General features: G+C 43.0%; 1 protein-coding gene across 1 annotated transcript in view; it reads right to left on the reverse strand.

The window, feature by feature from the left end:
* Window positions 1–4,747: 4,747 nt before the first annotated feature.
* Window positions 4,748–10,000, reverse strand: part of LOC121709441 (transcription factor COE1-A-like) — a 140,233-nt gene continuing 134,980 nt past the window's right edge. Inside the window, 1 exon segment of the mRNA XM_042092845.1 lies at window positions 4,748–9,206. The gene's annotated coding sequence lies outside the window, so the exon portion shown is untranslated.

The raw sequence follows: 10,000 nt of genomic DNA on the forward strand, positions 1-10,000 counted from the left end.
ATCACGCTGTGTCATGGCCAAATGGATAGCTCAGAGTTATGGAACAGCAAAGACAGATATGTTTCTCCCATTCTGCAACGTGGGCGAAATCTTTGATGAAACTTGATTTATACTTTTGCCCTTTTCGCTCCTATCCCTGGTCCCCCCCCCCTTTGATATGCAAGCATGGTGGGGGCTATAAAGTGAACACCCAGCAGAAATCAGACAGACTTTAATAAATGACCACTCCACGCGTGCAACGTACACACACACACACACACACACACACACACACACACACACACACACACACACACTCACACACTCACACACACACTCACACACTCACACACACACACACACACACACACTTACACACACAGGCAGTCAGGCCTCCGCGCTTAAAAACACACAGTGATCCTAAAAGTGAAAATGTCGCTGAGGAGCCATGACATTCCGCTAAGAGCCACGCCATCGTTGTCAGCAGGGTTCAAACCCTACGGTGCTAACTCTCCCTGCTCTCAGCATTACACCTTCATTTATCGATAATCACACTCCCACATCCTCACAGAAACATACCTTTATACTGTAGCTATACATGCAGTGCAGTAGCCTATATGGATGATGCCTATATACTGTATGGATGATGAAGTCAACAGCACATGTGCTGTATCACTGTAAAAAAAAAAGAAAAAGTAATGCACATTTAGCCGAATGACATTGAACTCATTTTGTGGCTTCATCCAAATGACTTGCAGAGCAGGGAAGAGCCTGTCTGACAGTGTTTTTATCAGTTTGTCGTTTGTTTCTTTTTTCCTCTCCCGCGTGCTCGCATGACCGAATGACTTATGAATGCGTCGTAATCGGTCCCTGGTGGGTTGAACCGAGGCAACCCCACTCAGATATTTCGTGATGGCACTCGACTAGCGTCCTCGTCCTCGTCTGCCTTGCTCTAGCAGTTGCTGCGCTTTCCGTTGCCGCCGGGAACGGATGATGTCATTCACCTGTTGTTGTGGAAAGGCTGATATCACTGACTGAGGTCATGTTAGGGAACAGGGATTGCTGCTGTTCCTCCCCCAACTGTGTCACTTACCCCCCCCCCCCCCCCCCCCATGCCCCCCCGCCTCCATTTGTCTATCTCTCTGTCTCTCACTCCCTCCCTCTCTCTCTCTTTCTCCTAACTTGCCTCACCCTCTCCCTTCCTTTCTATCTCTCTACCTTCCTCTCTCTTCTTCTTCCTCTCTTTCCTTCCGTGTTTTCCCCTCCGCACACTCCTCTTCCTCTCTCTTTTTGTGTTTGTGTGTAGCATGTCCCCACGGTCCCTCTCTTCCCCTCCTTCCTCCACCGTCGCCATCATTCTTCTGTGATCTTCTCTGTCTGCTGCCTCTCCCAGGGTTTTCCAGCTGTGAAGAGTTGCCCTCCCCCCTCCCTCCACAATCTCTCTCTCTTCTTTCTCTGTTGTTGTTTTCTCTCTCTCTTTGTGTAGTCTTTGTCTCTCACCCCCCCACCCCCCGCCCCACCCATTTCAACACACACACACACACACACACACACACACACACACACACACACACCATCCTGGACTCCCCATTTTTTTTGAGAGCCCCATGGGGACTTTGTGTTTTTTGGCTCCAAGGATCTTTCAGTTCTCTCTCTTCTCTTCATTGCCCACAGGAGAGACTGACAGACAGAGAGAAGAGAAGAGAGAGAGAGAGAGAGAGAGAGAGATAGTAGCTACTGTGTGTTTATTTATTTTTGCCGTGAGAAGAAGGGAAGAGAGAGGAGGGAGGGAAGAAGGGAAGTGGAGGAGAGGATGCATGAAGCTCTTGATCTTCCAGGCTTACCTGAAAGGTTGCTCTCTAGGAAGAATGTGCCTGCCTCTCTCCTCTCATTTATCCTCTCTCTCTCTCTCTCTCTCTCTCTCTCCCTCCCTGTCTTTCTCTCTGCCTCCCCCTCCCCTCCACCACCCTCCCAGGGTTCGGGGTTCTGGACGGCCTGTTGATGTCTGAATAATGAGTTTGTCAGGGACAGTGAAACATGAGTGGGAGGAGCGGCCATAATTAGAACATGCACAGTGGAGGTCCACATAGCTGGAAGGTGAGATGCGCTCCCAGGCAAAGCGTTGGTCTGTTGCTGATGTTGTTGTTTTTTGTTGTATGTTGTTTATTCTGCATAAACAAGTCTGTAAGCATATTAGTGATCAAGTGAAAGATTTGTTTGGTGTCAAGCCTTTTAAGTCCTTTGCAGCAAAACAACTCATAAACAATTCATGTTAGCATACGCCTCAACTCTATAGGTAACAATTCCAGCACTTCAAATATTTCACCTATAAAGAGTAACACAGAGTAACTAAACAATAAAGCATAGTACTAATGTTACGGTGGATTTCAATACAATTAATTAAAACCACACTGATTCCTTCTTCCCAGATGTGTTACATGGAAATCGATTTTAGTAACAGGGCTATTTCAAAGGGGAAAAAAAAACAAAGCAAAAAAATCAATACATCAATCAAATATACAATACATCAGTCATATGCACAATATATCAACTTATCAATTGCATCAATCACACCTGTCATATCGGCCTCCACTAAACTAAATGGTCATCCACAGCACTGGTCCATACAGCCAGGATGTCTGGACAGATCAGCCCGTGGTACCTGACATGGGGGGTATAGGGGAGGAAGCTCCTCTGGCCTGCCTCTTTTTTATTGTTTTTTTTTTTTTTTTTTTTGTAATGGCGTCCGTAAGCATATCATCCACATGCATCTTCCCCCTCATTAACCTATGGCAGCCGCCTTCCATGCTGGGGTCAGCCGCACTCCCTGGTTAACGACCCCCCTGTCAGCCAGGATAGATGGCTCAGGGGCCCTGATTGCAAGATTATATGTTCACTTAGTCATCTATCAATCACCTCCACCATGCATTAAGGATGGGGGAAGCTCGGAGAGGATGCCACAAAGAGGAGGCACAGGTGTGTGTGTGTGTGTGTTCATGTGTGTGTGTGCGTGTGTGTGTGTGTGGGTGTGTGGGGGGGTGTGTGGGTGTGCTGTGCGCATGTTACACAGTATGTGAGACTACATATGTGTATGTATATGTTTTTGTATACTGTATGTGTATATATGTGATTGCATTTCTGTTTTTGTGTGAGAGAGAGAGTGAGAGAGAGAAAGAAAGAGAGAGAGAGAGAGAGAGAGAGAGAGAGAGAGAGAGAGAGAGGGGTGAGGGGATGTTTGTGTGGTTGGTTTGATGGTGTGGTGGTCGGGGGATGGGATGGGATTGGACATGGGTGATGGTGGGGTTGAGACAAGCCTGTGAGGAGCAGTGATCTGGGTGTGAGGGGATGCGTTTGGGTGGATGGGTGTGTGTGTGTGTGTGTGTGTGTGCATGTGTGTGTTAGTGTGTGTGTGTGCATGTATGAGGGGGTGCGAGGGGGAACAGGAGGAGTGGAGAGAGGATGGGAATCCACAGCACTCACCCCCCCCCCACACACACACTCTCTCTCTCTCTCTCTCTGATGCATTAGCTAATGGAAGGATGGGAGACCTGTCACTTAACCCCACTGTTCTACCATCCTGTGACTATGCCAAACACACCTCTCATGCTCATGATGCAATCTGAGGCACTGTTTGTGTGTGCGTGGGTGTCTGCAGGTGTATGTATGTGTCTGAATGTGGATGCTGTTTTTGTTTCTAAGTGGATATGTCTCTGTGAGCATGAACCTACAGTATGTGATTATTTGTGGATCATGCAATGAGTCAATGATTGTATGTGTTAATACATTTATGTATGCTATTTGTGTGTGTGTGTGTGTGCTTGTGTGTGTTGTCAGACAAAAAACGGGAAGCCTTTTCTTAAAGATTATTTTACGAAAGGACACGTCATTCCTGAGCCAAATCTATTTTAAACACATGCACTCACACCCACAGTCACACACACATGCACACACAAATACACATATCCATGCACCATTTGGAAAGACGTTTTTGGAAAACAGTATTCCTACATTTGTCAAATTTCCCATTGGCATGAGTTTGTCAGTCATAATCTTCCATTAAGTCCCAATTCTTGGTCCCAACACTTGCTTCGCATTATGTTTTGGACGGCGTCTCCCAATACAAATCCTCAGCGATTGGTAAACAAATCATAAAAACCACGTGGTACACGGCCCACATTTCTGCAGCGTGCACAGCTAATGGATAAAATGAATCCAAATCAAATTTCCAGAAAATTCCCAGCTGTTCCTTTTAACTAACTGATCTCCCATAATGCTTTGCAGAGCTCCCTGGAACCCAGCAGGGTCAGCAGAAAGTGCTAATATAGGCTAATCACGGGAGAGTGGCTCAAATTAAATATGCACAATGGAACAACGACAGACAGAGAGAGAGAGAGAGAGCGAGAGAGAGCCCTCTCTGCTGATGACCATAAATGCAAATGATGAATCAATTACATGCAAGGTGCATTTCAATTAATAACTTGGAAGCCAACATTAATGTGGGTATGTGTATTTGTCTGCGTGAGTGATTGAATATGTGGGTGTGTGTGTTGAAGAACACAGTGGAAATATCCATGTGTCATTAGGTTTAGGGGAATTAATAAAATGAAAGAAACACAAACAGATTATATATATTCGTATATACAAACGGAGGCAGGAAGTGCACTGTTTAACATACTGTCAGCACATAAGGCTGTCTCTGTGTGCTCTTTAGCTTAGAACTCGCTAATGTTCTAGGATGTTCTGGGGAAATAAACACAACACACAAAGGTTCACAGACAAGAGGGAACTTTAATTAAATATTGTGAAAGTTGAAAAGTCTTTTTTTTACACTTCAAAGTTAATCAAAAAAACATAATCTTTACAGTAGTTTCATTTTTCTCTATTTCCTATCAATATAGAACTGCTCTGAGTGTCCAGTCAAAGACAGGGTTTAGGAGCGAGGATGATGAAGGTCAAAGGTTACTTCCTGTTTGTTTGTTTTGAACGTGTAACTGTTGGACAGTGTCCACCAATCTGTCGTGAAGAGTTAGAAGTTGCACAGTCCCCTGGAAAAGAAAACTTCCCTTTCACACAACAAAAAAAAGAGACTGCATCAAATCAAAAATGCTGATACGTTTAGTAACATTGTGTGCATTGTACAAACGCTGATCATCAAAATCCTATTTCTGACTTTTTTTTTTGCTCCTCCAAAAATGTATGGCTGAAATAACCTTTAGAAATTTAATAAATAAGCCACAACTTCTTCTCAGAGGACAATCAGTACACTCACTCTCTCGCTCACGCAGTACACACACACACAAAGAGATTGGCCAGGTGGCCAACAGAGTAAGGATCCTCAGATGGCTCAATTTTCAAGTGGGGACTGAAGGCTCAAAAGTACAGGGCAAAAGCACAAAATCAGTCGCAATAATGTACAATTGGCTAAGAAGTTAGGTGTGTGTTGTGCTGTTGTTTCACTATTGATCACTTAGATATTTATGAAATGATGACCACACTGTTGTCTCTCAAAATAAATGACATGAGGGGAGAAATATGGCATCGCCTTCAAAAGAAACCTTAAGTCTACCTCAGCGAAAAGGTGAGATCTGCACCAGCACACACACACACATGCGCACACATCCACACACAGTATGAATGGCAATGGTGGCTGTCTACACCCCCTTAAAATATACACATAGGAAATCTATTCTCAGTGGCAGCTCGGACATAGAAACACACACACACGCGCACACACACACACATACACATACATAGGTGTGTGTTCAAACAACCTCCACAGTACAGGAGAAATTGTATGTAAAAAAAGTTAGGTTGTGTTGTTTTTAATTTTTTTTTGTTTAGATTTGAATTCACTCACTGTTGTGCTCCAGTTATGTAAATAACACGGGGTTTCAAGAGCATAATGAAACATGAATAAGAAATCCCATGTGTTCAATGCTGGTGCATCTAAACACTTTCTCTTGTTTTCCCGAACTGAACTGCCACTAATTTACTGAGAGGGGAAATCCGATGCCGGCGTCCCATTGGCTGAGGAGTATGGGCGCGCTCCCAGACCTCACAGGCCTACAGTCAAGCCTAGTGAAATTCCGCATGAAACCACTGGCTTGTGGTAACAGAGAGACCTGCTGGTTTTGTATCCTGGCACAAGCTAGCGAAGGGCAACGGGGCTGGGGCAAGAAAAAAAAAAGGAAAAGTTGGGTGCCAATGCCTTCATTTGTTTGTTTCTTGGTGGCGTGTGACAGGGAGTGGGTGAGAGAGAGAACACGATGGCACACACAGTGGATGATGGCGCACTTTTGCATTGTTAAGGCATCTTAACTGCTGGTTCAGATTGACACGACTGGCCCAGGCAGTGGCCGGCTCAGACCCAAGCCTGAGTCAGCGGCGTCCAGGGGCAGTGGAGATGGCATGGGGAAAAGTAAGATGCTGATTTAAATAACGCAAGGATGGAAACAAGAAAAAGAGATGACGAAATAAAAACAGAAAAATGTCATACTACTACTATTCATATTATTATTAATATTATTATCATTATTAATATTATTATTATCTTTAACTGCCGAAATGGTCTTCCTGCTTTAACCACACAAATGCAACTTCAGGAGGATAAGATCCATGCATATTGTACGTTTTAAACAGTATTAGTTTCCCACCCCCTAAAATCAAAAGCAAAACAAACAAACAAAAGATATTCATATGATATACATACTTATATATTCTCAAAATCCATATAACTAATACTATGAGAATAATGCACTACTTCTGCCATATGAAAAACAAAAGGGAAATGAACATTTTCATTAACTTACAAATGATACAAAAATAGACAATGGCTTTTTGTTCGATGAAATATAAATGGGAGAATGGTTTTATGCACAAGACAACATAAAAATGAAAAAACAAATCTATAAATCACATTAATGGACAAAAATGGAAGACAAAAAATGGAAACAAATCGGCACTTTTTTCACAATATCAAACACATGAATGACAGGGATAGAAGCAATGTACAAATTCAAGCAATACATACACACAATATTTATACGGATATTTTATACATATCCCTTTTGTAATATCCAAACTCTCCAAGCTAAAATTGATGAGATCTTTGATTATGCAGTAAACATAGAATCAGTGACACTATACTGTGAAGCTGCCTTAAGACTTCTTTTGATGTATAAATATATTTTTTTCAAACAAAAAAAAACGTTGGCAAACAAAACAAATGAAAAAAAAGAAAACCACAAAGACTAACATAGTTATTACTATATACAAAACACGCAGAACACACAACAAAAAATAAAAAATAAAATAAAGGTCCAACTGATTTTTTGTGGAGGGATTGGAAAACCTTTACAGTGCTTGCTAATTTGTATATCATTATTCCCTTTATAGCCAATTGGGAATCAACACTGACCCATTCTCCAATGTCAGAACTTCCCTTTCCAATTCCCCAATGTTATCATTACAGTGAGGAGATGAGTGACAGTTGTTGACTCAAACTAAGAAATCCTAACATATGTTGCATTCATACATAATTTACTAAAAAAAACTAAATACAATAAAATTAAAATAAAAAACATGGCAACAGACCCTTTTAAAAATGTTGCCTCCTTCATTGACGTTGCATGACAGATGGCAGCAATAGATGAATGAGAAAGGCTTCAGACGATTTGGGACATAGAACTCGCTTCCCTTGGCTGTGGCTGACTCTGTGGCTGTGTCTGGCTGAGGGACTCTCTCTCTCAGTAGAGCAAGAGGCTCTTCCAGCTCTCAGTGACTACACTACATTCCCTTGGCAAACTAACTAAGAATGGATGCAATGGACATGGCAAAAAGGTATAAAAAATGACATAATGAACTTTATCACTGGGAGAGACCATTGGCTAGATGAGGCATTGCTGTGTAGAGCAGACTTGAATGGGCTGTGCGCTGTTATGCAGAAAGCCGTCATTTAGGAGGGGGGAAGCAGGGCATGTTTGGCTACAATATTAAAAGAATTGATCATGATCATGGTCAGTGTCTGCTGCTTTTGTTTCCCTACAAATGCTTCCCTTTAATTAGCACAATTCAGGGTTTTGGCAGCTAACAGGTTAGAGTGTTAACCTGACGACATTGTTTGATGCAGTTGGCAAACTGAATACCATGCCTTTGGATGCCTGAAAACGCAATCCAAAAATTTGTTCGGCTTTGTTCGGCTCTAATGTTGTGTGAATCATGTCTGTATATCAGGATTATCACAATTAGAATGCATATGTCTCTCTTGTAAAAAATTGTAAGCTATTTTTTAATAACTGCACCACATGCAGAAAAAAAAATCTGTGGTGCAGCTGGTACTCCGGCAAATGGAGTTGTCTGGAACCTTCGTGATGCATAGTTAGCAAGTCTGTGTCCATTAACAGCATAGTTCAACTCAGTGTGGTTATCTACGAGTCCTCCAATGTCAAACTGGCAGACCCCCGGTTGATCGAGCTATGTGGTGATTGTATCAATGGAGTGAAGCTTATTTTTGTTTCTGTAAACATTCGTTTAGGGCCTTTACTGCTACAAACGTACAGAGCCAGCAATTTTTTTCCTTCACAAATGTTTTCCTTCACTAATTGTAAAAAGTCATAAATAGAAACTATTGTAACATAGCGTCCATTGTGTATATCACATTTCATATATGGGCATTACATATTTTTGCACAAAACCATAACTAAACAAAAACACACGATGATAGCAAATTATAAGCACATCCCTCAAAATAAACAAAGCTCTTGTTTTTTTTTTTTTTGTTCTTTTTTGTTCGTTTTTTGTTTTGTTCATGTGGGCACTGGGCTTTTAAATATCAACTGTGGCCTCGTCTTCCCCTTAAAAATGTGTACAAGGTGTTTACAAATATTTCACATCAAAAGAGGACGACGCAATGATTCCTCTTCTTCTTCTTCTTTCTCTTCTTCTTCTCTCTGCTCTTAATTTTTTCTCTTTTTCCAACATGTTTTTTTTTTTTGTTCAAACGTGAATCCTTTTTAAAAAGGGCCTGAGATAGGAGTTTGTGTTCCTTCAGAGTGGGACTGCAGGTGCTGTCCGATACCGGAGTCTTCTGTACACACACGAGGAGGGAGGAGGGGGGGGGGGATCGGGTTGGGGAGGGGGGGAGTCAACGCCATGACGACATATCCACTTGCTCTCACACGCTCAAACACACACCCACTACATGGGAGGGACGATCATTCCAGGAATCACTGTTAAGAAGAGACAGAGGTAGAAAAAGAGAGATGACAAAGACAAAGAGAGAGAGAGAGAGAGAGAGAGAGAGAGAGAGAGAGCAAAGGAGGATGGGAGGAAGGGGAAGAAGGAAGGGAGAGAAACAGAGAGAGCATTAGCCACGTAACCCAACTTTGCCTCATATTTTCCTCACGTCGTAACTCTTTAAACACAGCAATCTGTTCTCACATCTGCCTAACAAACTAAGACCCGCTGACTGAAATATGTTTTCAAATAAGGGATAAATCGTAATATCTCGTCAGTGGCGCAGCCAAATTGGCACGGAGGCGGGGGGGACACTCGGAGCGCTCGGCTGTGGCTGCGTGCCCCCCCCCTTAATTGTTTGCACGCTGCTCGGGGTCCTTGTTCCCCCCCGTGCTTGTAAAGGCCCCTCGCGCTCACTCACGCTCACATCAAATGCTGGCGACGCTTGTCGACATGTGAAGAACAGACATATTCCTAATGAGGGTCTCAAATCATACGCCAGCGCGGCACAACGCGGTGACGACATCCCCTCGCATCCCCGCAGCAGCTGAGTTGAGAACGGGGAGGGAACGCTCGGTGCACATGAGAAAGAGGCCCTACTAGTAATTTATGACTCTGCTGAAAGGGCATTGTTGTTTGATTCCCATGGAACTGAATACCATTGGAGGTCGACACATTGATATCTGCATCACAAGCTGGTGGAGTGATACTTGGCTTATGGTGACATCATATTCTGGCATTGACACAAGTAGACCTTTTTTTTCAGTGATGGATAATATGATGTGTT

Source organism: Alosa sapidissima, chromosome 5 (genome assembly GCF_018492685.1).
Source record: "Alosa sapidissima isolate fAloSap1 chromosome 5, fAloSap1.pri, whole genome shotgun sequence".
NCBI classification, from domain to species: Eukaryota; Metazoa; Chordata; class Actinopteri; order Clupeiformes; family Clupeidae; genus Alosa; species Alosa sapidissima.